This window comes from Solea solea, chromosome 14, assembly GCF_958295425.1.
Source record: "Solea solea chromosome 14, fSolSol10.1, whole genome shotgun sequence".
NCBI lineage: Eukaryota > Metazoa > Chordata > Actinopteri > Pleuronectiformes > Soleidae > Solea > Solea solea.
The window spans coordinates 3,854,643-3,876,202 of NC_081147.1; the positions used below are offsets into that span (position 1 = coordinate 3,854,643).

Sequence of the window (21,560 nt, forward strand, 5' to 3'; positions counted from 1 at the left end):
AACACATTTATAGAAGACTCAAAATCCCACATGTTAAAGTATTTACTTAGATATATTTATTTATTTACCGCCCAGTCAAAGCACTGGTCATTGATATGCACCTGATTTGCATTTTAACAAGGCTTTTAAATGCCTTCCTGTTGGGTTTCCCAGAATAAACATAATTAATTATGTTTTTTGTGTGAAGAAGGTTTGGTGTGGTAGTTCTTCTATCAAGCACACTTTCATGCCCAGTACCCATGACCGTGGCGTTATTAGCACCACACTGTGACACCAGGCTCTCTTACTGACTGTAGTTCTCCTTTGTCTTTATAACTTTTTGGCAAACAGCAGAGTGAAACCCTTCGTCAAGTCAGACATTCTTCTTCCTGTGCATGTCAGTGGTCTGTCTTTTCAATGGAGCATCTTACCTTATGACGTCGTACTGATTTGCAGAATCTTGGAAAAACAAAACCGAAAAATAACAGTCTTCTACAGGTAGTGTGGACGAGGGGTCCAAGGTGCTGGATTTAGGCTCCAGTCTCTTCGGAGGCGTTGGTTCAAATCAACATATTTAATTATGCTGCTGGTGGTGGTGCACCGGCATAGGTTGTTACCTCACAGCAAAAAGCAGCCCTGATTTGAATGATTCCAATTCAGACACACACTGTGACAGGACTTAATTCTTTTGCAGAAGGTTTTGGGGGTGAATTTCGTGTGAAGAAACTTCGGGGTTGTGGTGTTTGTATAAAGACGACGTCAATGGCCAGTATGGGGGTCGAACCCATGACCTTGGCGTTATTAGCACCACGCTCTGACCATCTGAGCTAACCGGCCCTTATTCTAGAGTTTTAACAAGGTTTTCAGTTGATTTGCTATTGGGTTTCACAACATAAACATCGTTAAGTATGCTGCTGGTGGTGGTGCGCAGGCAAACATTGTTACCTCCCATCAAAAAGGACCCCTGATTTGTTTTGATTCCAATTGAGTCATACTCTGTGACTGGATTTACTATTTTTGCAGAAGGTTAGGGGAGTGGATTTTGTGTGAAGAAGCTTTGGGGTTGCATTGTTGGAATCTGCACACATAAATCAATGTGTACACATGATCCTCAAGCTGGGCGTGTTTCGACTTTGGCAAACTGGTCCCTGGTAGACCTACCTAAGAAGAGTTTGCCCATCTGTTGTTCTCATTTTTGCATTGAGGCCAGGAGCAGAGTGGCGCAGCGGAAGCGTGCTGGGCCCATAACCCAGAGGTCGATGGATCGAAACCATCCTCTGCTAAGGCAATGCTATGTGTGTTCTATGCGTCGTTGATGGTAAATACACACACTGGGGAAGAGACAGGGTGTGGCCGTTTAGTTAAACCGTATGTCTGCAGTCCATAGACTCAATACAAGTGGTGGTGGTCAAACCTTGCAATGCTTTACTGAATTTCTCCTTTGTTTTTATAACTTTTGGGCAAACAGCAGAGTGAAACCCTTCTTTAGGTTAGACTTTCTTCTTCCTGTGCATGTCAGTGGTCTGCCTTTTCAGTGGAGCATCTTACCTGACAACGTCATACTGATTTGCGATATCTTGGAAAAACAAAACCGAAAGGTAGCAGTCTTCCGCAGGTAGTGTGGCCGAGAGGTCCAAGGCGCTGGATTTAGGCTCCAGTCTCTTCGGAGGCGTGGGTTCAAATCCCACCACTGCCATGGTGGCCTTTTCAGACAACAGTCATTTCAGTGGCTTTCTGTGAGAGGCACAATTTGTATCCCTGAACACTAAAGAGTTCTGTAAAATGTTGTGTGGCTGAGGGTTTTTAAAGACGGCTTACTGTAAATGTCTTTGGCATCGGTTACTTGGATTACATCCTAAAAGTTGAACACTAGTCATCCATGGCACAGAAAAGTCTCTGTACTCTGTTGGCTTACTCACTTCTACAGCCACCAGTGTGAAGTTTGCCAGGAGACACCAGGCTTTGTCTCCTTTTGGCTTAGCAATTTTGGGAATCGTGTGTCTGTAAACATATTTAATTATGCTGCTGGTGGTGGTGCACCGGCATAGGTTGTTACCTCACAGCAAAAAGCAGCCCTGATTTGAATGATTCCAATTCAGACACACACTGTGACAGGACTTAATTCTTTTGCAGAAGGTTTTGGGGGTGAATTTCGTGTGAAGAAACTCCGGGGTTGTGGTGTTTGTATAAAGACGACGTCAATGGCCAGTATGGGGGTCGAACCCATGACCTTGGCGTTATTAGCACCACGCTCTGACCATCTGAGCTAACCGGCCCTTATTCTAGAGTTTTAACAAGGTTTTCAGTTGATTTGCTATTGGGTTTCACAACATAAACATCGTTAAGTATGCTGCTGGTGGTGGTGCGCAGGCAAACATTGTTACCTCCCATCAAAAAGGACCCCTGATTTGTTTTGATTCCAATTGAGTCATACTCTGTGACTGGATTTACTATTTTTGCAGAAGGTTAGGGGAGTGGATTTTGTGTGAAGAAGCTTTGGGGTTGCATTGTTGGAATCTGCACACATAAATCAATGTGTACACATGATCCTCAAGCTGGGCGTGTTTCGACTTTGGCAAACTGGTCCCTGGTAGACCTACCTAAGAAGAGTTTGCCCATCTGTTGTTCTCATTTTTGCATTGAGGCCAGGAGCAGAGTGGCGCAGCGGAAGCGTGCTGGGCCCATAACCCAGAGGTCGATGGATCGAAACCATCCTCTGCTGGGCAATGCTATGTGTGTTCTATGCGTCGTTGATGGTAAATACACACACTGGGGAAGAGACAGGGTGTGGCCGTTTAGTGAAACCGTATGTCTGCAGTCCATAGACTCAATACAAGTGGTGGTGGTCAAACCTTGCAATGCTTTACTGAATTTCTCCTTTGTTTTTATAACTTTTGGGCAAACAGCAGAGTGAAACCCTTCTTTAGGTTAGACTTTCTTCTTCCTGTGCATGTCAGTGGTCTGCCTTTTCAGTGGAGCATCTTACCTGACAACGTCATACTGATTTGCGATATCTTGGAAAAGCAAAACCGAAAGGTAGCAGTCTTCCGCAGGTAGTGTGGCCGAGAGGTCCAAGGCGCTGGATTTAGGCTCCAGTCTCTTCGGAGGCGTGGGTTCAAATCCCACCACTGCCATGGTGGCCTTTTCAGACAACAGTCATTTCAGTGGCTTTCTGTGAGAGGCACAATTTGTATCCCTGAACACTAAAGAGTTCTGTAAAATGTTGTGTGGCTGAGGGTCTTTAAAGACGGCTTACTGTAAATGTCTTTGGCATCGGTTACTTGGATTACATCCTAAAAGTTGAACACTAGTCATCCATGGCACAGAAAAGTCTCTGTACTCTGTTGGCTTACTCACTTCTACAGCCACCAGTGTGAAGTTTGCCAGGAGACACCAGGCTTTGTCTCCTTTTGGCTTAGCAATTTTGGGAATCGTGTGTCTGTAAACATATTTAATTATGCTGCTGGTGGTGGTGCACCGGCATAGGTTGTTACCTCACAGCAAAAAGCAGCCCTGATTTGAATGATTCCAATTCAGACACACACTGTGACAGGACTTAATTCTTTTGCAGAAGGTTTTGGGGGTGAATTTCGTGTGAAGAAACTCCGGGGTTGTGGTGTTTGTATAAAGACGACTTCAATGGCCAGTATGGGGGTCGAACCCATGAGCTTGGCGTTATTAGCACCACGCTCTGACCATCTGAGCTAACCGGCCCTTATTCTAGAGTTTTAACAAGGTTTTCAGTTGATTTGCTATTGGGTTTCACAACATAAACATCGTTAAGTATGCTGCTGGTGGTGGTGCGCAGGCAAACATTGTTACCTCCCATCAAAAAGGACCCCTGATTTGTTTTGATTCCAATTGAGTCATACTCTGTGACTGGATTTACTATTTTTGCAGAAGGTTAGGGGAGTGGATTTTGTGTGAAGAAGCTTTGGGGTTGCATTGTTGGAATATGCACACATAAATCAATGTGTACACATGATCCTCAAGCTGGGCGTGTTTCGACTTTGGCAAACTGGTCCCTGGTAGACCTACCTAAGAAGAGTTTGCCCATCTGTTGTTCTCATTTTTCCATTGAAGCCAGGAGCAGAGTGGCGCAGCGGAAGCGTGCTGGGCCCATAACCCAGAGGTCGATGGATCGAAACCATCCTCTGCTAAGGCAATGCTATGTGTGTTCTATGCGTCGTTGATGGTAAATACACACACTGGGGAAGAGACAGGGTGTGGCCGTTTAGTGAAACCGTATGTCTGCAGTCCATAGACTCAATACAAGTGGTGGTGGTCAAACCTTGCAATGCTTTACTGAATTTCTCCTTTGTTTTTATAACTTTTGGGCAAACAGCAGAGTGAAACCCTTCTTTAGGTTAGACATTCTTCTTCCTGTGCATGTCAGTGGTCTGCCTTTTCAGTGGAGCATCTTACCTGACAACGTCATACTGATTTGCGATATCTTGGAAAAGCAAAACCGAAAGGTAGCAGTCTTCCGCAGGTAGTGTGGCCGAGAGGTCCAAGGCGCTGGATTTAGGCTCCAGTCTCTTCGGAGGCGTGGGTTCAAATCCCACCACTGCCATGGTGGCCTTTTCAGACAACAGTCATTTCAGTGGCTTTCTGTGAGAGGCACAATTTGTATCCCTGAACACTAAAGAGTTCTGTAAAATGTTGTGTGGCTGAGGGTCTTTAAAGACGGCTTACTGTAAATGTCTTTGGCATCGGTTACTTGGATTACATCCTAAAAGTTGAACACTAGTCATCCATGGCACAGAAAAGTCTCTGTACTCTGTTGGCTTACTCACTTCTACAGCCACCAGTGTGAAGTTTGCCAGGAGACACCAGGCTTTGTCTCCTTTTGGCTTAGCAATTTTGGGAATCGTGTGTCTGTAAACATATTTAATTATGCTGCTGGTGGTGGTGCACCGGCATAGGTTGTTACCTCACAGCAAAAAGCAGCCCTGATTTGAATGATTCCAATTCAGACACACACTGTGACAGGACTTAATTCTTTTGCAGAAGGTTTTGGGGGTGAATTTCGTGTGAAGAAACTCCGGGGTTGTGGTGTTTGTATAAAGACGACGTCAATGGCCAGTATGGGGGTCGAACCCATGACCTTGGCGTTATTAGCACCACGCTCTGACCATCTGAGCTAACCGGCCCTTATTCTAGAGTTTTAACAAGGTTTTCAGTTGATTTGCTATTGGGTTTCACAACATAAACATCGTTAAGTATGCTGCTGGTGGTGGTGCGCAGGCAAACATTGTTACCTCCCATCAAAAAGGACCCCTGATTTGTTTTGATTCCAATTGAGTCATACTCTGTGACTGGATTTACTATTTTTGCAGAAGGTTAGGGGAGTGGATTTTGTGTGAAGAAGCTTTGGGGTTGCATTGTTGGAATCTGCACACATAAATCAATGTGTACACATGATCCTCAAGCTGGGCGTGTTTCGACTTTGGCAAACTGGTCCCTGGTAGACCTACCTAAGAAGAGTTTGCCCATCTGTTGTTCTCATTTTTGCATTGAGGCCAGGAGCAGAGTGGCGCAGCGGAAGCGTGCTGGGCCCATAACCCAGAGGTCGATGGATCGAAACCATCCTCTGCTGGGCAATGCTATGTGTGTTCTATGCGTCGTTGATGGTAAATACACACACTGGGGAAGAGACAGGGTGTGGCCGTTTAGTGAAACCGTATGTCTGCAGTCCATAGACTCAATACAAGTGGTGGTGGTCAAACCTTGCAATGCTTTACTGAATTTCTCCTTTGTTTTTATAACTTTTGGGCAAACAGCAGAGTGAAACCCTTCTTTAGGTTAGACTTTCTTCTTCCTGTGCATGTCAGTGGTCTGCCTTTTCAGTGGAGCATCTTACCTGACAACGTCATACTGATTTGCGATATCTTGGAAAAGCAAAACCGAAAGGTAGCAGTCTTCCGCAGGTAGTGTGGCCGAGAGGTCCAAGGCGCTGGATTTAGGCTCCAGTCTCTTCGGAGGCGTGGGTTCAAATCCCACCACTGCCATGGTGGCCTTTTCAGACAACAGTCATTTCAGTGGCTTTCTGTGAGAGGCACAATTTGTATCCCTGAACACTAAAGAGTTCTGTAAAATGTTGTGTGGCTGAGGGTCTTTAAAGACGGCTTACTGTAAATGTCTTTGGCATCGGTTACTTGGATTACATCCTAAAAGTTGAACACTAGTCATCCATGGCACAGAAAAGTCTCTGTACTCTGTTGGCTTACTCACTTCTACAGCCACCAGTGTGAAGTTTGCCAGGAGACACCAGGCTTTGTCTCCTTTTGGCTTAGCAATTTTGGGAATCGTGTGTCTGTAAACATATTTAATTATGCTGCTGGTGGTGGTGCACCGGCATAGGTTGTTACCTCACAGCAAAAAGCAGCCCTGATTTGAATGATTCCAATTCAGACACACACTGTGACAGGACTTAATTCTTTTGCAGAAGGTTTTGGGGGTGAATTTCGTGTGAAGAAACTCCGGGGTTGTGGTGTTTGTATAAAGACGACTTCAATGGCCAGTATGGGGGTCGAACCCATGAGCTTGGCGTTATTAGCACCACGCTCTGACCATCTGAGCTAACCGGCCCTTATTCTAGAGTTTTAACAAGGTTTTCAGTTGATTTGCTATTGGGTTTCACAACATAAACATCGTTAAGTATGCTGCTGGTGGTGGTGCGCAGGCAAACATTGTTACCTCCCATCAAAAAGGACCCCTGATTTGTTTTGATTCCAATTGAGTCATACTCTGTGACTGGATTTACTATTTTTGCAGAAGGTTAGGGGAGTGGATTTTGTGTGAAGAAGCTTTGGGGTTGCATTGTTGGAATCTGCACACATAAATCAATGTGTACACATGATCCTCAAGCTGGGCGTGTTTCGACTTTGGCAAACTGGTCCCTGGTAGACCTACCTAAGAAGAGTTTGCCCATCTGTTGTTCTCATTTTTCCATTGAAGCCAGGAGAAGAGTGGCGCAGCGGAAGCGTGCTGGGCCCATAACCCAGAGGTCGATGGATCGAAACCATCCTCTGCTAAGGCAATGCTATGTGTGTTCTATGCGTCGTTGATGGTAAATACACACACTGGGGAAGAGACAGGGTGTGGCCGTTTAGTGAAACCGTATGTCTGCAGTCCATAGACTCAATACAAGTGGTGGTGGTCAAACCTTGCAATGCTTTACTGAATTTCTCCTTTGTTTTTATAACTTTTGGGCAAACAGCAGAGTGAAACCCTTCTTTAGGTTAGACTTTCTTCTTCCTGTGCATGTCAGTGGTCTGCCTTTTCAGTGGAGCATCTTACCTGACAACGTCATACTGATTTGCGATATCTTGGAAAAACAAAACCGAAAGGTAGCAGTCTTCCGCAGGTAGTGTGGCCGAGAGGTCCAAGGCGCTGGATTTAGGCTCCAGTCTCTTCGGAGGCGTGGGTTCAAATCCCACCACTGCCATGGTGGCCTTTTCAGACAACAGTCATTTCAGTGGCTTTCTGTGAGAGGCACAATTTGTATCCCTGAACACTAAAGAGTTCTGTAAAATGTTGTGTGGCTGAGGGTTTTTAAAGACGGCTTACTGTAAATGTCTTTGGCATCGGTTACTTGGATTACATCCTAAAAGTTGAACACTAGTCATCCATGGCACAGAAAAGTCTCTGTACTCTGTTGGCTTACTCACTTCTACAGCCACCAGTGTGAAGTTTGCCAGGAGACACCAGGCTTTGTCTCCTTTTGGCTTAGCAATTTTGGGAATCGTGTGTTTGTAAACATATTTAATTATGCTGCTGGTGGTGGTGCACCGGCATAGGTTGTTAACTCACAGCAAAAAGCAGCCCTGATTTGAATGATTCCAATTCAGACACACACTGTGACAGGACTTAATTCTTTTGCAGAAGGTTTTGGGGGTGAATTTCGTGTGAAGAAACTCCGGGGTTGTGGTGTTTGTATAAAGACGAAGTCAATGGCCAGTATGGGGGTCGAACCCATGACCTTGGCGTTATTAGCACCACGCTCTGACCATCTGAGCTAACCGGCCCTTATTCTAGAGTTTTAACAAGGTTTTCAGTTGATTTGCTATTGGGTTTCACAACATAAACATCGTTAAGTATGCTGCTGGTGGTGGTGCGCAGGCAAACATTGTTACCTCCCATCAAAAAGGACCCCTGATTTGTTTTGATTCCAATTGAGTCATACTCTGTGACTGGATTTACTATTTTTGCAGAAGGTTAGGGGAGTGGATTTTGTGTGAAGAAGCTTTGGGGTTGCATTGTTGGAATATGCACACATAAATCAATGTGTACACATGATCCTCAAGCTGGGCGTGTTTCGACTTTGGCAAACTGGTCCCTGGTAGACCTACCTAAGAAGAGTTTGCCCATCTGTTGTTCTCATTTTTCCATTGAAGCCAGGAGCAGAGTGGCGCAGCGGAAGCGTGCTGGGCCCATAACCCAGAGGTCGATGGATCGAAACCATCCTCTGCTAAGGCAATGCTATGTGTGTTCTATGCGTCGTTGATGGTAAATACACACACTGGGGAAGAGACAGGGTGTGGCCGTTTAGTGAAACCGTATGTCTGCAGTCCATAGACTCAATACAAGTGGTGGTGGTCAAACCTTGCAATGCTTTACTGAATTTCTCCTTTGTTTTTATAACTTTTGGGCAAACAGCAGAGTGAAACCCTTCTTTAGGTTAGACTTTCTTCTTCCTGTGCATGTCAGTGGTCTGCCTTTTCAGTGGAGCATCTTACCTGACAACGTCATACTGATTTGCGATATCTTGGAAAAACAAAACCGAAAGGTAGCAGTCTTCCGCAGGTAGTGTGGCCGAGAGGTCCAAGGCGCTGGATTTAGGCTCCAGTCTCTTCGGAGGCGTGGGTTCAAATCCCACCACTGCCATGGTGGCCTTTTCAGACAACAGTCATTTCAGTGGCTTTCTGTGAGAGGCACAATTTGTATCCCTGAACACTAAAGGAGTTCTGTAAAATGTTGTGTGGCTGAGGGTTTTTAAAGACGGCTTACTGTAAATGTCTTTGGCATCGGTTACTTGGATTACATCCTAAAAGTTGAACACTAGTCATCCATGGCACAGAAAAGTCTCTGTACTCTGTTGGCTTACTCACTTCTACAGCCACCAGTGTGAAGTTTGCCAGGAGACACCAGGCTTTGTCTCCTTTTGGCTTAGCAATTTTGGGAATCGTGTGTCTGTAAACATATTTAATTATGCTGCTGGTGGTGGTGCACCGGCATAGGTTGTTACCTCACAGCAAAAAGCAGCCCTGATTCGAATGATTCCAATTCAGACACACACTGTGACAGGACTTAATTCTTTTGCAGAAGGTTTTGGGGGTGAATTTCGTGTGAAGAAACTTCGGGGTTGTGGTGTTTGTATAATGACGACGTCAATGGCCAGTATGGGGGTCGAACCCATGACCTTGGCGTTATTAGCACCACGCTCTGACCATCTGAGCTAACCGGCCCTTATTCTAGAGTATTAACAAGGTTTTCAGTTGATTTGCTATTGGGTTTCACAACATAAACATCGTTAAGTATGCTGCTGGTGGTGGTGCGCAGGCAAACATTGTTACCTCCCATCAAAAAGGACCCCTGATTTGTTTTGATTCCAATTGAGTCATACTCTGTGACTGGATTTACTATTTTTGCAGAAGGTTAGGGGAGTGGATTTTGTGTGAAGAAGCTTTGGGGTTGCATTGTTGGAATCTGCACACATAAATCAATGTGTACACATGATCCTCAAGCTGGGCGTGTTTCGACTTTGGCAAACTGGTCCCTGGTAGACCTACCTAAGAAGAGTTTGCCCATCTGTTGTTCTCATTTTTGCATTGAGGCCAGGAGCAGAGTGGCGCAGCGGAAGAGTGCTGGGCCCATAACCCAGAGGTCGATGGATCGAAACCATCCTCTGCTAAGGCAATGCTATGTGTGTTCTATGTGTCGTTGATGGTGAATACTGACACTGGGGAAAAGACAGGGTGTGGCCATTTAGTGAAACCGTATGTGTGCAGTCCATAGACTCAATACAAGTGGTGGTTGTCAGACCTTGCAATGCTACACTGAATTTCTCCTTTGTTTTTATAACTTTTGGGCAAACAGCAGAGTGAAACCCTTCTTTAGGTTAGACATTCTTCTTCCTGTGCATGTCAGTGGTCTGCCTTTTCAGTGGAGCATCTTACCTGACAACGTCATACTGATTTGCGATATCTTGGAAAAACAAAACCGAAAGGTAGCAGTCTTCCGCAGGTAGTGTGGCCGAGAGGTCCAAGGCGCTGGATTTAGGCTCCAGTCTCTTCGGAGGCGTGGGTTCAAATCCCACCACTGCCATGGTGGCCTTTTCAGACAACAGTCATTTCAGTGGCTTTCTGTGAGAGGCACAATTTGTATCCCTGAACACTAAAGGAGTTCTGTAAAATGTTGTGTGGCTGAGGGTTTTTAAAGACAGCTTACTGTAAATGTCTTTGGCATCGGTTACTTGGATTACATCCTAAAAGTTGAACACTAGTCATCCATGGCACAGAAAAGTCTCTGTACTCTGTTGGCTTACTCACTTCTACAGCCACCAGTGTGAAGTTTGCCAGGAGACACCAGGCTTTGTCTCCTTTTGGCTTAGCAATTTTGGGAATCGTGTGTCTGTAAACATATTTAATTATGCTGCTGGTGGTGGTGCACCGGCATAGGTTGTTACCTCACAGCAAAAAGCAGCCCTGATTTGAATGATTCCAATTCAGACACACACTGTGACAGGACTTAATTCTTTTGCAGAAGGTTTTGGGGGTGAATTTCGTGTGAAGAAACTTCGGGGTTGTGGTGTTTGTATAATGACGACGTCAATGGCCAGTATGGGGGTTGAACCCATGACCTTGGCGTTATTAGCACCACGCTCTGACCATCTGAGCTAACCGGCCCTTACTCTAGAGATTTAACAAGGTTTTCAGTTGATTTGCTATTGGGTTTCACAACATAAACATCGTTAAGTATGCTGCTGGTGGTGGTGCGCAGGCAAACATTGTTACCTCCCATCAAAAAGGACCCCTGATTTGTTTTGATTCCAATTGAGTCATACTCTGTGACTGGATTTACTATTTTTGCAGAAGGTTAGGGGAGTGGATTTTGTGTGAAGAAGCTTTGGGGTTGCATTGTTGGAATCTGCACACATAAATCAATGTGTACACATGATCCTCAAGCTGGGCGTGTTTCGACTTTGGCAAACTGGTCCCTGGTAGACCTACCTAAGAAGAGTTTGCCCATCTGTTGTTCTCATTTTTGCATTGAGGCCAGGAGCAGAGTGGCGCAGCGGAAGCGTGCTGGGCCCATAACCCAGAGGTCGATGGATCGAAACCATCCTCTGCTAAGGCAATGCTATGTGTGTTCTATGCGTCGTTGATGGTGAATACTGACACTGGGGAAAAGACAGGGTGTGGCCATTTAGTGAAACCGTATGTGTGCAGTCCATAGACTCAATACAAGTGGTGGTTGTCAGACCTTGCAATGCTACACTGAATTTCTCCTTTGTTTTTATAACTTTTGGGCAAACAGCAGAGTGAAACCCTTCTTTAGGTTAGACATTCTTCTTCCTGTGCATGTCAGTGGTCTGCCTTTTCAGTGGAGCATCTTACCTGACAACGTCATACTGATTTGCGATATCTTGGAAAAACAAAACCGAAAGGTAGCAGTCTTCCGCAGGTAGTGTGGCCGAGAGGTCCAAGGCGCTGGATTTAGGCTCCAGTCTCTTCGGAGGCGTGGGTTCAAATCCCACCACTGCCATGGTGGCCTTTTCAGACAACAGTCATTTCAGTGGCTTTCTGTGAGAGGCACAATTTGTATCCCTGAACACTAAAGGAGTTCTGTAAAATGTTGTGTGGCTGAGGGTTTTTAAAGACAGCTTACTGTAAATGTCTTTGGCATCGGTTACTTGGATTACATCCTAAAAGTTGAACACTAGTCATCCATGGCACAGAAAAGTCTCTGTACTCTGTTGGCTTACTCACTTCTACAGCCACCAGTGTGAAGTTTGCCAGGAGACACCAGGCTTTGTCTCCTTTTGGCTTAGCAATTTTGGGAATCGTGTGTCTGTAAACATATTTAATTATGCTGCTGGTGGTGGTGCACCGGCATAGGTTGTTACCTCACAGCAAAAAGCAGCCCTGATTTGAATGATTCCAATTCAGACACACACTGTGACAGGACTTAATTCTTTTGCAGAAGGTTTTGGGGGTGAATTTCGTGTGAAGAAACTTCGGGGTTGTGGTGTTTGTATAATGACGACGTCAATGGCCAGTATGGGGGTTGAACCCATGACCTTGGCGTTATTAGCACCACGCTCTGACCATCTGAGCTAACCGGCCCTTACTCTAGAGATTTAACAAGGTTTTCAGTTGATTTGCTATTGGGTTTCACAACATAAACATCGTTAAGTATGCTGCTGGTGGTGGTGCGCAGGCAAACATTGTTACCTCCCATCAAAAAGGACCCCTGATTTGTTTTGATTCCAATTGAGTCATACTCTGTGACTGGATTTACTATTTTTGCAGAAGGTTAGGGGAGTGGATTTTGTGTGAAGAAGCTTTGGGGTTGCATTGTTGGAATCTGCACACATAAATCAATGTGTACACATGATCCTCAAGCTGGGCGTGTTTCGACTTTGGCAAACTGGTCCCTGGTAGACCTACCTAAGAAGAGTTTGCCCATCTGTTGTTCTCATTTTTGCATTGAGGCCAGGAGCAGAGTGGCGCAGCGGAAGCGTGCTGGGCCCATAACCCAGAGGTCGATGGATCGAAACCATCCTCTGCTAAGGCAATGCTATGTGTGTTCTATGCGTCGTTGATGGTGAATACTAACACTGGGGAAGAGACAGGGTGTGGCCATTTAGTGAAACCGTATGTGTGCAGTCCATAGACTCAATACAAGTGGTGGTTGTCAGACCTTGCAATGCTTTACTGAATTTCTCCTTTGTTTTTATAACTTTTGGGCAAACAGCAGAGTGAAACCCTTCTTTAGGTTAGACATTCTTCTTCCTGTGCATGTCAGTGGTCTGCCTTTTCAGTGGAGCATCTTACCTGACAACGTCATACTGATTTGCGATATCTTGGAAAAACAAAACCGAAAGGTAGCAGTCTTCCGCAGGTAGTGTGGCCGAGAGGTCCAAGGCGCTGGATTTAGGCTCCAGTCTCTTCGGAGGCGTGGGTTCAAATCCCACCACTGCCATGGTGGCCTTTTCAGACAACAGTCATTTCAGTGGCTTTCTGTGAGAGGCACAATTTGTATCCCTGAACACTAAAGGAGTTCTGTAAAATGTTGTGTGGCTGAGGGTTTTTAAAGACGGCTTACTGTAAATGTCTTTGGCATCGGTTACTTGGATTACATCCTAAAAGTTGAACACTAGTCATCCATGGCACAGAAAAGTCTCTGTACTCTGTTGGCTTACTCACTTCTACAGCCACCAGTGTGAAGTTTGCCAGGAGACACCAGGCTTTGTCTCCTTTTGGCTTAGCAATTTTGGGAATCGTGTGTCTGTAAACATATTTAATTATGCTGCTGGTGGTGGTGCACCGGCATAGGTTGTTACCTCACAGCAAAAAGCAGCCCTGATTCGAATGATTCCAATTCAGACACACACTGTGACAGGACTTAATTCTTTTGCAGAAGGTTTTGGGGGTGAATTTCGTGTGAAGAAACTTCGGGGTTGTGGTGTTTGTATAATGACGACGTCAATGGCCAGTATGGGGGTTGAACCCATGACCTTGGCGTTATTAGCACCACGCTCTGACCATCTGAGCTAACCGGCCCTTACTCTAGAGATTTAACAAGGTTTTCAGTTGATTTGCTATTGGGTTTCACAACATAAACATCGTTAAGTATGCTGCTGGTGGTGGTGCGCAGGCAAACATTGTTACCTCCCATCAAAAAGGACCCCTGATTTGTTTTGATTCCAATTGAGTCATACTCTGTGACTGGATTTACTATTTTTGCAGAAGGTTAGGGGAGTGGATTTTGTGTGAAGAAGCTTTGGGGTTGCATTGTTGGAATCTGCACACATAAATCAATGTGTACACATGATCCTCAAGCTGGGCGTGTTTCGACTTTGGCAAACTGGTCCCTGGTAGACCTACCTAAGAAGAGTTTGCCCATCTGTTGTTCTCATTTTTGCATTGAGGCCAGGAGCAGAGTGGCGCAGCGGAAGCGTGCTGGGCCCATAACCCAGAGGTCGATGGATCGAAACCATCCTCTGCTAAGGCAATGCTATGTGTGTTCTGTGCGTCGTTGATGGTGAATACTGACACTGGGGAAGAGACAGGGTGTGGCCATTTAGTGAAACCCTATGTGTGCAGTCCATAGACTCAATACAAGTGGTGGTTGTCAGACCTTGCAATGCTTTACTGAATTTCTCCTTTGTTTTTATAACTTTTGGGCAAACAGCAGAGTGAAACCCTTCTTTAGGTTAGACATTCTTCTTCCTGTGCATGTCAGTGGTCTGCCTTTTCAGTGGAGCATCTTACCTGACAACGTCATACTGATTTGCGATATCTTGGAAAAACAAAACCGAAAGGTAGCAGTCTTCCGCAGGTAGTGTGGCCGAGAGGTCCAAGGCGCTGGATTTAGGCTCCAGTCTCTTCGGAGGCGTGGGTTCAAATCTCACCACTGCCATGGTGGCCTTTTCAGACAACAGTCATTTCAGTGGCTTTCTGTGAGAGGCACAATTTGTATCCCTGAACACTACAGGAGTTCTGTAAAATGTTGTGTGGCTGAGGGTTTTTAAAGACGGCTTACTGTAAATGTCTTTGGCATCGGTTACTTGGATTACATCCTAAAAGTTGAACACTAGTCATCCATGGCACAGAAAAGTCTCTGTACTCTGTTGGCTTACTCACTTCTACAGCCACCAGTGTGAAGTTTGCCAGGAGACACCAGGCTTTGTCTCCTTTTGGCTTAGCAATTTTGGGAATCGTGTGTCTGTAAACATATTTAATTATGCTGCTGGTGGTGGTGCACCGGCATAGGTTGTTACCTCACAGCAAAAAGCAGCCCTGATTTGAATGATTCCAATTCAGACACACACTGTGACAGGACTTAATTCTTTTGCAGAAGGTTTTGGGGGTGAATTTCGTGTGAAGAAACTTCGGGGTTGTGGTGTTTGTATAATGACGACGTCAATGGCCAGTATGGGGGTCGAACCCATGACCTTGGCGTTATTAGCACCACGCTCTGACCATCTGAGCTAACCGGCCCTTATTCTAGAGTATTAACAAGGTTTTCAGTTGATTTGCTATTGGGTTTCACAACATAAACATCGTTAAGTATGCTGCTGGTGGTGGTGCGCAGGCAAACATTGTTACCTCCCATCAAAAAGGACCCCTGATTTGTTTTGATTCCAATTGAGTCATACTCTGTGACTGGATTTACTATTTTTGCAGAAGGTTAGGGGAGTGGATTTTGTGTGAAGAAGCTTTGGGGTTGCATTGTTGGAATCTGCACACATAAATCAATGTGTACACATGATCCTCAAGCTGGGCGTGTTTCGACTTTGGCAAACTGGTCCCTGGTAGACCTACCTAAGAAGAGTTTGCCCATCTGTTGTTCTCATTTTTGCATTGAGGCCAGGAGCAGAGTGGCGCAGCGGAAGCGTGCTGGGCCCATAACCCAGAGGTCGATGGATCGAAACCATCCTCTGCTAAGGCAATGCTATGTGTGTTCTATGCGTCGTTGATGGTGAATACTGACACTGGGGAAGAGACAGGGTGTGGCCATTTAGTGAAACCCTATGTGTGCAGTCCATAGACTCAATACAAGTGGTGGTTGTCAGACCTTGCAATGCTTTACTGAATTTCTCCTTTTTTTTTATAACTTTTGGGCAAACAGCAGAGTGAAACCCTTCTTTAGGTTAGACATTCTTCTTCCTGTGCATGTCAGTGGTCTGCCTTTTCAGTGGAGCATCTTACCTGACAACGTCATACTGATTTGCGATATCTTGGAAAAACAAAACCGAAAGGTAGCAGTCTTCCGCAGGTAGTGTGGCCGAGAGGTCCAAGGCGCTGGATTTAGGCTCCAGTCTCTTCGGAGGCGTGGGTTCAAATCCCACCACTGCCATGGTGGCCTTTTCAGACAACAGTCATTTCAGTGGCTTTCTGTGAGAGGCACAATTTGTATCCCTGAACACTAAAGGAGTTCTGTAAAATGTTGTGTGGCTGAGGGTTTTTAAAGACAGCTTACTGTAAATGTCTTTGGCATCGGTTACTTGGATTACATCCTAAAAGTTGAACACTAGTCATCCATGGCACAGAAAAGTCTCTGTACTCTGTTGGCTTACTCACTTCTACAGCCACCAGTGTGAAGTTTGCCAGGAGACACCAGGCTTTGTCTCCTTTTGGCTTAGCAATTCTTTTGCAGAAGGTTTTGGGGGTGAATTTCGTGTGAAGAAACTTCGGGGTTGTGGTGTTTGTATAATGACGACGTCAATGGCCAGTATGGGGGTTGAACCCATGACCTTGGCGTTATTAGCACCACGCTCTGACCATCTGAGCTAACCGGCCCTTACTCTAGAGATTTAACAAGGTTTTCAGTTGATTTGCTATTGGGTTTCACAACATAAACATCGTTAAGTATGCTGCTGGTGGTGGTGCGCAGGCAAACATTGTTACCTCCCATCAAAAAGGACCCCTGATTTGTTTTGATTCCAATTGAGTCATACTCTGTGACTGGATTTACTATTTTTGCAGAAGGTTAGGGGAGTGGATTTTGTGTGAAGAAGCTTTGGGGTTGCATTGTTGGAATCTGCACACATAAATCAATGTGTACACATGATCCTCAAGCTGGGCGTGTTTCGACTTTGGCAAACTGGTCCCTGGTAGACCTACCTAAGAAGAGTTTGCCCATCTGTTGTTCTCATTTTTGCATTGAGGCCAGGAGCAGAGTGGCGCAGCGGAAGCGTGCTGGGCCCATAACCCAGAGGTCGATGGATCGAAACCATCCTCTGCTAAGGCAATGCTATGTGTGTTCTATGCGTCGTTGATGGTGAATACTGACACTGGGGAAGAGACAGGGTGTGGCCATTTAGTGAAACCGTATGTGTGCAGTCCATAGACTCAATACAAGTGGTGGTTGTCAGACCTTGCAATGCTTTACTGAATTTCTCCTTTGTTTTTATAACTTTTGGGCAAACAGCAGAGTGAAACCCTTCTTTAGGTTAGACATTCTTCTTCCTGTGCATGTCAGTGGTCTGCCTTTTCAGTGGAGCATCTTACCTGACAACGTCATACTGATTTGCGATATCTTGGAAAAACAAAACCGAAAGGTAGCAGTCTTCCGCAGGTAGTGTGGCCGAGAGGTCCAAGGCGCTGGATTTAGGCTCCAGTCTCTTCGGAGGTTTGGGTTCAAATCCCACCACTGCCATGGTGGCCTTTTCAGACAACAGTCATTTCAGTGGCTTTCTGTGAGAGGCACAATTTGTATCCCTGAACACTAAAGCAGTTCTGTAAAATGTTGTGTGGCTGAGGGTTTTTAAAGACGGCTTACTGTAAATGTCTTTGGCATCGGTTACTTGGATTACATCCTAAAAGTTGAACACTAGTCATCCATGGCACAGAAAAGTCTCTGTACTCTGTTGGCTTACTCACTTCTACAGCCACCAGTGTGAAGTTTGCCAGGAGACACCAGGCTTTGTCTCCTTTTGGCTTAGCAATTTTGGGAATCGTGTGTCTGTAAACATATTTAATTATGCTGCTGGTGGTGGTGCACCGGCATAGGTTGTTACCTCACAGCAAAAAGCAGCCCTGATTTGAATGATTCCAATTCAGACACACACTGTGACAGGACTTAATTCTTTTGCAGAAGGTTTTGGGGGTGAATTTCGTGTGAAGAAACTTCGGGGTTGTGGTGTTTGTATAATGACGACGTCAATGGCCAGTATGGGGGTCGAACCCATGACCTTGGCGTTATTAGCACCACGCTCTGACCATCTGAGCTAACCGGCCCTTATTCTAGAGTATTAACAAGGTTTTCAGTTGATTTGCTATTGGGTTTCACAACATAAACATCGTTAAGTATGCTGCTGGTGGTGGTGCGCAGGCAAACATTGTTACCTCCCATCAAAAAGGACCCCTGATTTGTTTTGATTCCAATTGAGTCATACTCTGTGACTGGATTTACTATTTTTGCAGAAGGTTAGGGGAGTGGATTTTGTGTGAAGAAGCTTTGGGGTTGCATTGTTGGAATCTGCACACATAAATCAATGTGTACACATGATCCTCAAGCTGGGCGTGTTTCGACTTTGGCAAACTGGTCCCTGGTAGACCTACCTAAGAAGAGTTTGCCCATCTGTTGTTCTCATTTTTGCATTGAGGCCAGGAGCAGAGTGGCGCAGCGGAAGCGTGCTGGGCCCATAACCCAGAGGTCGATGGATCGAAACCATCCTCTGCTAAGGCAATGCTATGTGTGTTCTATGCGTCGTTGATGGTGAATACTGACACTGGGGAAGAGACAGGGTGTGGCCATTTAGTGAAACCCTATGTGTGCAGTCCATAGACTCAATACAAGTGGTGGTTGTCAGACCTTGCAATGCTTTACTGAATTTCTCCTTTTTTTTTATAACTTTTGGGCAAACAGCAGAGTGAAACCCTTCTTTAGGTTAGACATTCTTCTTCCTGTGCATGTCAGTGGTCTGCCTTTTCAGTGGAGCATCTTACCTGACAACGTCATACTGATTTGCGATATCTTGGAAAAACAAAACCGAAAGGTAGCAGTCTTCCGCAGGTAGTGTGGCCGAGAGGTCCAAGGCGCTGGATTTAGGCTCCAGTCTCTTCGGAGGCGTGGGTTCAAATCCCACCACTGCCATGGTGGCCTTTTCAGACAACAGTCATTTCAGTGGCTTTCTGTGAGAGGCACAATTTGTATCCCTGAACACTAAAGGAGTTCTGTAAAATGTTGTGTGGCTGAGGGTTTTTAAAGACAGCTTACTGTAAATGTCTTTGGCATCGGTTACTTGGATTACATCCTAAAAGTTGAACACTAGTCATCCATGGCACAGAAAAGTCTCTGTACTCTGTTGGCTTACTCACTTCTACAGCCACCAGTGTGAAGTTTGCCAGGAGACACCAGGCTTTGTCTCCTTTTGGCTTAGCAATTTTGGGAATCGTGTGTCTGTAAACATATTTAATTATGCTGCTGGTGGTGGTGCACCGGCATAGGTTGTTACCTCACAGCAAAAAGCAGCCATGATTTGAATGATTCCAATTCAGACACACACTGTGACAGGACTTAATTCTTTTGCAGAAGGTTTTGGGGGTGAATTTCGTGTGAAGAAACTTCGGGGTTGTGGTGTTTGTATAATGACGACGTCAATGGCCAGTATGGGGGTCGAACCCATGACCTTGGCGTTATTAGCACCACGCTCTGACCATCTGAGCTAACCGGCCCTTATTCTAGAGTATTAACAAGGTTTTCAGTTGATTTGCTATTGGGTTTCACAACATAAACATCGTTAAGTATGCTGCTGGTGGTGGTGCGCAGGCAAACATTGTTACCTCCCATCAAAAAGGACCCCTGATTTGTTTTGATTCCAATTGAGTCATACTCTGTGACTGGATTTACTATTTTTGCAGAAGGTTAGGGGAGTGGATTTTGTGTGAAGAAGCTTTGGGGTTGCATTGTTGGAATCTGCACACATAAATCAATGTGTACACATGATCCTCAAGCTGGGCGTGTTTCGACTTTGGCAAACTGGTCCCTGGTAGACCTACCTAAGAAGAGTTTGCCCATCTGTTGTTCTCATTTTTGCATTGAGGCCAGGAGCAGAGTGGCGCAGCGGAAGCGTGCTGGGCCCATAACCCAGAGGTCGATTAGATCGAAACCATCCTCTGCTAAGGCAATGCTATGTGTGTTCTATGCGTCGTTGATGGTGAATACTGACACTGGGGAAGAGACAGGGTGTGGCCATTTAGTGAAACCCTATGTGTGCAGTCCATAGACTCAATACAAGTGGTGGTTGTCAGACCTTGCAATGCTTTACTGAATTTCTCCTTTTTTTTATAACTTTTGGGCAAACAGCAGAGTGAAACCCTTCTTTAGGTTAGACATTCTTCTTCCTGTGCATGTCAGTGGTCTGCCTTTTCAGTGGAGCATCTTACCTGACAACGTCATACTGATTTGCGATATCTTGGAAAAACAAAACCGAAAGGTAGCAGTCTTCCGCAGGTAGTGTGGCCGAGAGGTCCAAGGCGCTGGATTTAGGCTCCAGTCTCTTCGGAGGCGTGGGTTCAAATCCCACCACTGCCATGGTGGCCTTTTCAGACAACAGTCATTTCAGTGGCTTTCTGTGAGAGGCACAATTTGTATCCCTGAACACTACAGGAGTTCTGTAAAATGTTGTGTGGCTGAGGGTTTTTAAAGACGGCTTACTGTAAATGTCTTTGGCATCGGTTACTTGGATTACATCCTAAAAGTTGAACACTAGTCATCCATGGCACAGAAAAGTCTCTGTACTCTGTTGGCTTACTCACTTCTACAGCCACCAGTGTGAAGTTTGCCAGGAGACACCAGGCTTTGTCTCCTTTTGGCTTAGCAATTTTGGGAATCGTGTGTCTGTAAACATATTTAATTATGCTGCTGGTGGTGGTGCACCGGCATAGGTTGTTACCTCACAGCAAAAAGCAGCCCTGATTTGAATGATTCCAATTCAGACACACACTGTGACAGGACTTAATTCTTTTGCAGAAGGTTTTGGGGGTGAATTTCGTGTGAAGAAACTTCGGGGTTGTGGTGTTTGTATAATGACGACGTCAATGGCCAGTATGGGGGTCGAACCCATGACCTTGGCGTTATTAGCACCACGCTCTGACCATCTGAGCTAACCGGCCCTTATTCTAGAGTATTAACAAGGTTTTCAGTTGATTTGCTATTGGGTTTCACAACATAAACATCGTTAAGTATGCTGCTGGTGGTGGTGCGCAGGCAAACATTGTTACCTCCCATCAAAAAGGACCCCTGATTTGTTTTGATTCCAATTGAGTCATACTCTGTGACTGGATTTACTATTTTTGCAGAAGGTTAGGGGAGTGGATTTTGTGTGAAGAAGCTTTGGGGTTGCATTGTTGGAATCTGCACACATAAATCAATGTGTACACATGATCCTCAAGCTGGGCGTGTTTCGACTTTGGCAAACTGGTCCCTGGTAGACCTACCTAAGAAGAGTTTGCCCATCTGTTGTTCTCATTTTTGCATTGAGGCCAGGAGCAGAGTGGCGCAGCGGAAGCGTGCTGGGCCCATAACCCAGAGGTCGATGGATCGAAACCATCCTCTGCTAAGGCAATGCTATGTGTGTTCTATGCGTCGTTGATGGTGAATACTGACACTGGGGAAGAGACAGGGTGTGGCCATTTAGTGAAACCCTATGTGTGCAGTCCATAGACTCAATACAAGTGGTGGTTGTCAGACCTTGCAATGCTTTACTGAATTTCTCCTTTGTTTTTATAACTTTTGGGCAAACAGCAGAGTGAAACCCTTCTTTAGGTTAGACATTCTTCTTCCTGTGCATGTCAGTGGTCTGCCTTTTCAGTGGAGCATCTTACCTGACAACGTCATACTGA

The 21,560-nt window shown here is 45.4% G+C and overlaps 39 non-coding genes across 39 annotated transcripts; 24 read left to right on the top strand and 15 right to left on the bottom strand.

Annotated features, from left to right (window-relative positions):
* Positions 1-742: 742 nt before the first annotated feature.
* On the bottom strand, positions 743-816 carry trnai-aau (transfer RNA isoleucine (anticodon AAU)). The gene has a single exon. It is a non-coding gene; the product is annotated as a tRNA-Ile (tRNA).
* A 374-nt stretch (positions 817-1,190) lies between these two features.
* trnam-cau (transfer RNA methionine (anticodon CAU)) lies at positions 1,191-1,262 on the top strand. Its single transcript has one exon. It is a non-coding gene; the product is annotated as a tRNA-Met (tRNA).
* A 331-nt stretch (positions 1,263-1,593) lies between these two features.
* Positions 1,594-1,675, top strand: trnal-uag (transfer RNA leucine (anticodon UAG)). The gene has a single exon. It is a non-coding gene; the product is annotated as a tRNA-Leu (tRNA).
* A 506-nt stretch (positions 1,676-2,181) lies between these two features.
* trnai-aau (transfer RNA isoleucine (anticodon AAU)) lies at positions 2,182-2,255 on the bottom strand. The gene has a single exon. It is a non-coding gene; the product is annotated as a tRNA-Ile (tRNA).
* Positions 2,256-3,031: 776 nt separating this feature from the next.
* trnal-uag (transfer RNA leucine (anticodon UAG)) lies at positions 3,032-3,113 on the top strand. The gene has a single exon. It is a non-coding gene; the product is annotated as a tRNA-Leu (tRNA).
* Positions 3,114-3,619: 506 nt separating this feature from the next.
* trnai-aau (transfer RNA isoleucine (anticodon AAU)) lies at positions 3,620-3,693 on the bottom strand. Its single transcript has one exon. It is a non-coding gene; the product is annotated as a tRNA-Ile (tRNA).
* Positions 3,694-4,067: 374 nt separating this feature from the next.
* trnam-cau (transfer RNA methionine (anticodon CAU)) lies at positions 4,068-4,139 on the top strand. Its single transcript has one exon. It is a non-coding gene; the product is annotated as a tRNA-Met (tRNA).
* A 331-nt stretch (positions 4,140-4,470) lies between these two features.
* trnal-uag (transfer RNA leucine (anticodon UAG)) lies at positions 4,471-4,552 on the top strand. The gene has a single exon. It is a non-coding gene; the product is annotated as a tRNA-Leu (tRNA).
* Positions 4,553-5,058: 506 nt separating this feature from the next.
* Positions 5,059-5,132, bottom strand: trnai-aau (transfer RNA isoleucine (anticodon AAU)). Its single transcript has one exon. It is a non-coding gene; the product is annotated as a tRNA-Ile (tRNA).
* Positions 5,133-5,908: 776 nt separating this feature from the next.
* On the top strand, positions 5,909-5,990 carry trnal-uag (transfer RNA leucine (anticodon UAG)). The gene has a single exon. It is a non-coding gene; the product is annotated as a tRNA-Leu (tRNA).
* Positions 5,991-6,496: 506 nt separating this feature from the next.
* On the bottom strand, positions 6,497-6,570 carry trnai-aau (transfer RNA isoleucine (anticodon AAU)). Its single transcript has one exon. It is a non-coding gene; the product is annotated as a tRNA-Ile (tRNA).
* Positions 6,571-7,347: 777 nt separating this feature from the next.
* On the top strand, positions 7,348-7,429 carry trnal-uag (transfer RNA leucine (anticodon UAG)). The gene has a single exon. It is a non-coding gene; the product is annotated as a tRNA-Leu (tRNA).
* Positions 7,430-7,935: 506 nt separating this feature from the next.
* trnai-aau (transfer RNA isoleucine (anticodon AAU)) lies at positions 7,936-8,009 on the bottom strand. The gene has a single exon. It is a non-coding gene; the product is annotated as a tRNA-Ile (tRNA).
* Positions 8,010-8,383: 374 nt separating this feature from the next.
* Positions 8,384-8,455, top strand: trnam-cau (transfer RNA methionine (anticodon CAU)). The gene has a single exon. It is a non-coding gene; the product is annotated as a tRNA-Met (tRNA).
* A 331-nt stretch (positions 8,456-8,786) lies between these two features.
* Positions 8,787-8,868, top strand: trnal-uag (transfer RNA leucine (anticodon UAG)). The gene has a single exon. It is a non-coding gene; the product is annotated as a tRNA-Leu (tRNA).
* A 507-nt stretch (positions 8,869-9,375) lies between these two features.
* trnai-aau (transfer RNA isoleucine (anticodon AAU)) lies at positions 9,376-9,449 on the bottom strand. The gene has a single exon. It is a non-coding gene; the product is annotated as a tRNA-Ile (tRNA).
* A 777-nt stretch (positions 9,450-10,226) lies between these two features.
* Positions 10,227-10,308, top strand: trnal-uag (transfer RNA leucine (anticodon UAG)). The gene has a single exon. It is a non-coding gene; the product is annotated as a tRNA-Leu (tRNA).
* Positions 10,309-10,815: 507 nt separating this feature from the next.
* Positions 10,816-10,889, bottom strand: trnai-aau (transfer RNA isoleucine (anticodon AAU)). The gene has a single exon. It is a non-coding gene; the product is annotated as a tRNA-Ile (tRNA).
* A 374-nt stretch (positions 10,890-11,263) lies between these two features.
* On the top strand, positions 11,264-11,335 carry trnam-cau (transfer RNA methionine (anticodon CAU)). Its single transcript has one exon. It is a non-coding gene; the product is annotated as a tRNA-Met (tRNA).
* A 331-nt stretch (positions 11,336-11,666) lies between these two features.
* Positions 11,667-11,748, top strand: trnal-uag (transfer RNA leucine (anticodon UAG)). Its single transcript has one exon. It is a non-coding gene; the product is annotated as a tRNA-Leu (tRNA).
* Positions 11,749-12,255: 507 nt separating this feature from the next.
* trnai-aau (transfer RNA isoleucine (anticodon AAU)) lies at positions 12,256-12,329 on the bottom strand. Its single transcript has one exon. It is a non-coding gene; the product is annotated as a tRNA-Ile (tRNA).
* A 374-nt stretch (positions 12,330-12,703) lies between these two features.
* On the top strand, positions 12,704-12,775 carry trnam-cau (transfer RNA methionine (anticodon CAU)). Its single transcript has one exon. It is a non-coding gene; the product is annotated as a tRNA-Met (tRNA).
* Positions 12,776-13,106: 331 nt separating this feature from the next.
* trnal-uag (transfer RNA leucine (anticodon UAG)) lies at positions 13,107-13,188 on the top strand. Its single transcript has one exon. It is a non-coding gene; the product is annotated as a tRNA-Leu (tRNA).
* Positions 13,189-13,695: 507 nt separating this feature from the next.
* trnai-aau (transfer RNA isoleucine (anticodon AAU)) lies at positions 13,696-13,769 on the bottom strand. The gene has a single exon. It is a non-coding gene; the product is annotated as a tRNA-Ile (tRNA).
* A 374-nt stretch (positions 13,770-14,143) lies between these two features.
* On the top strand, positions 14,144-14,215 carry trnam-cau (transfer RNA methionine (anticodon CAU)). Its single transcript has one exon. It is a non-coding gene; the product is annotated as a tRNA-Met (tRNA).
* A 331-nt stretch (positions 14,216-14,546) lies between these two features.
* Positions 14,547-14,628, top strand: trnal-uag (transfer RNA leucine (anticodon UAG)). Its single transcript has one exon. It is a non-coding gene; the product is annotated as a tRNA-Leu (tRNA).
* Positions 14,629-15,135: 507 nt separating this feature from the next.
* On the bottom strand, positions 15,136-15,209 carry trnai-aau (transfer RNA isoleucine (anticodon AAU)). The gene has a single exon. It is a non-coding gene; the product is annotated as a tRNA-Ile (tRNA).
* A 374-nt stretch (positions 15,210-15,583) lies between these two features.
* On the top strand, positions 15,584-15,655 carry trnam-cau (transfer RNA methionine (anticodon CAU)). Its single transcript has one exon. It is a non-coding gene; the product is annotated as a tRNA-Met (tRNA).
* A 331-nt stretch (positions 15,656-15,986) lies between these two features.
* Positions 15,987-16,068, top strand: trnal-uag (transfer RNA leucine (anticodon UAG)). Its single transcript has one exon. It is a non-coding gene; the product is annotated as a tRNA-Leu (tRNA).
* A 369-nt stretch (positions 16,069-16,437) lies between these two features.
* On the bottom strand, positions 16,438-16,511 carry trnai-aau (transfer RNA isoleucine (anticodon AAU)). Its single transcript has one exon. It is a non-coding gene; the product is annotated as a tRNA-Ile (tRNA).
* Positions 16,512-16,885: 374 nt separating this feature from the next.
* trnam-cau (transfer RNA methionine (anticodon CAU)) lies at positions 16,886-16,957 on the top strand. The gene has a single exon. It is a non-coding gene; the product is annotated as a tRNA-Met (tRNA).
* Positions 16,958-17,288: 331 nt separating this feature from the next.
* On the top strand, positions 17,289-17,370 carry trnal-uag (transfer RNA leucine (anticodon UAG)). Its single transcript has one exon. It is a non-coding gene; the product is annotated as a tRNA-Leu (tRNA).
* A 507-nt stretch (positions 17,371-17,877) lies between these two features.
* trnai-aau (transfer RNA isoleucine (anticodon AAU)) lies at positions 17,878-17,951 on the bottom strand. Its single transcript has one exon. It is a non-coding gene; the product is annotated as a tRNA-Ile (tRNA).
* Positions 17,952-18,325: 374 nt separating this feature from the next.
* trnam-cau (transfer RNA methionine (anticodon CAU)) lies at positions 18,326-18,397 on the top strand. Its single transcript has one exon. It is a non-coding gene; the product is annotated as a tRNA-Met (tRNA).
* Positions 18,398-18,728: 331 nt separating this feature from the next.
* trnal-uag (transfer RNA leucine (anticodon UAG)) lies at positions 18,729-18,810 on the top strand. The gene has a single exon. It is a non-coding gene; the product is annotated as a tRNA-Leu (tRNA).
* A 507-nt stretch (positions 18,811-19,317) lies between these two features.
* On the bottom strand, positions 19,318-19,391 carry trnai-aau (transfer RNA isoleucine (anticodon AAU)). The gene has a single exon. It is a non-coding gene; the product is annotated as a tRNA-Ile (tRNA).
* A 777-nt stretch (positions 19,392-20,168) lies between these two features.
* Positions 20,169-20,250, top strand: trnal-uag (transfer RNA leucine (anticodon UAG)). The gene has a single exon. It is a non-coding gene; the product is annotated as a tRNA-Leu (tRNA).
* Positions 20,251-20,757: 507 nt separating this feature from the next.
* Positions 20,758-20,831, bottom strand: trnai-aau (transfer RNA isoleucine (anticodon AAU)). The gene has a single exon. It is a non-coding gene; the product is annotated as a tRNA-Ile (tRNA).
* Positions 20,832-21,205: 374 nt separating this feature from the next.
* Positions 21,206-21,277, top strand: trnam-cau (transfer RNA methionine (anticodon CAU)). Its single transcript has one exon. It is a non-coding gene; the product is annotated as a tRNA-Met (tRNA).
* The last annotated feature ends 283 nt before the right edge of the window (positions 21,278-21,560 follow it).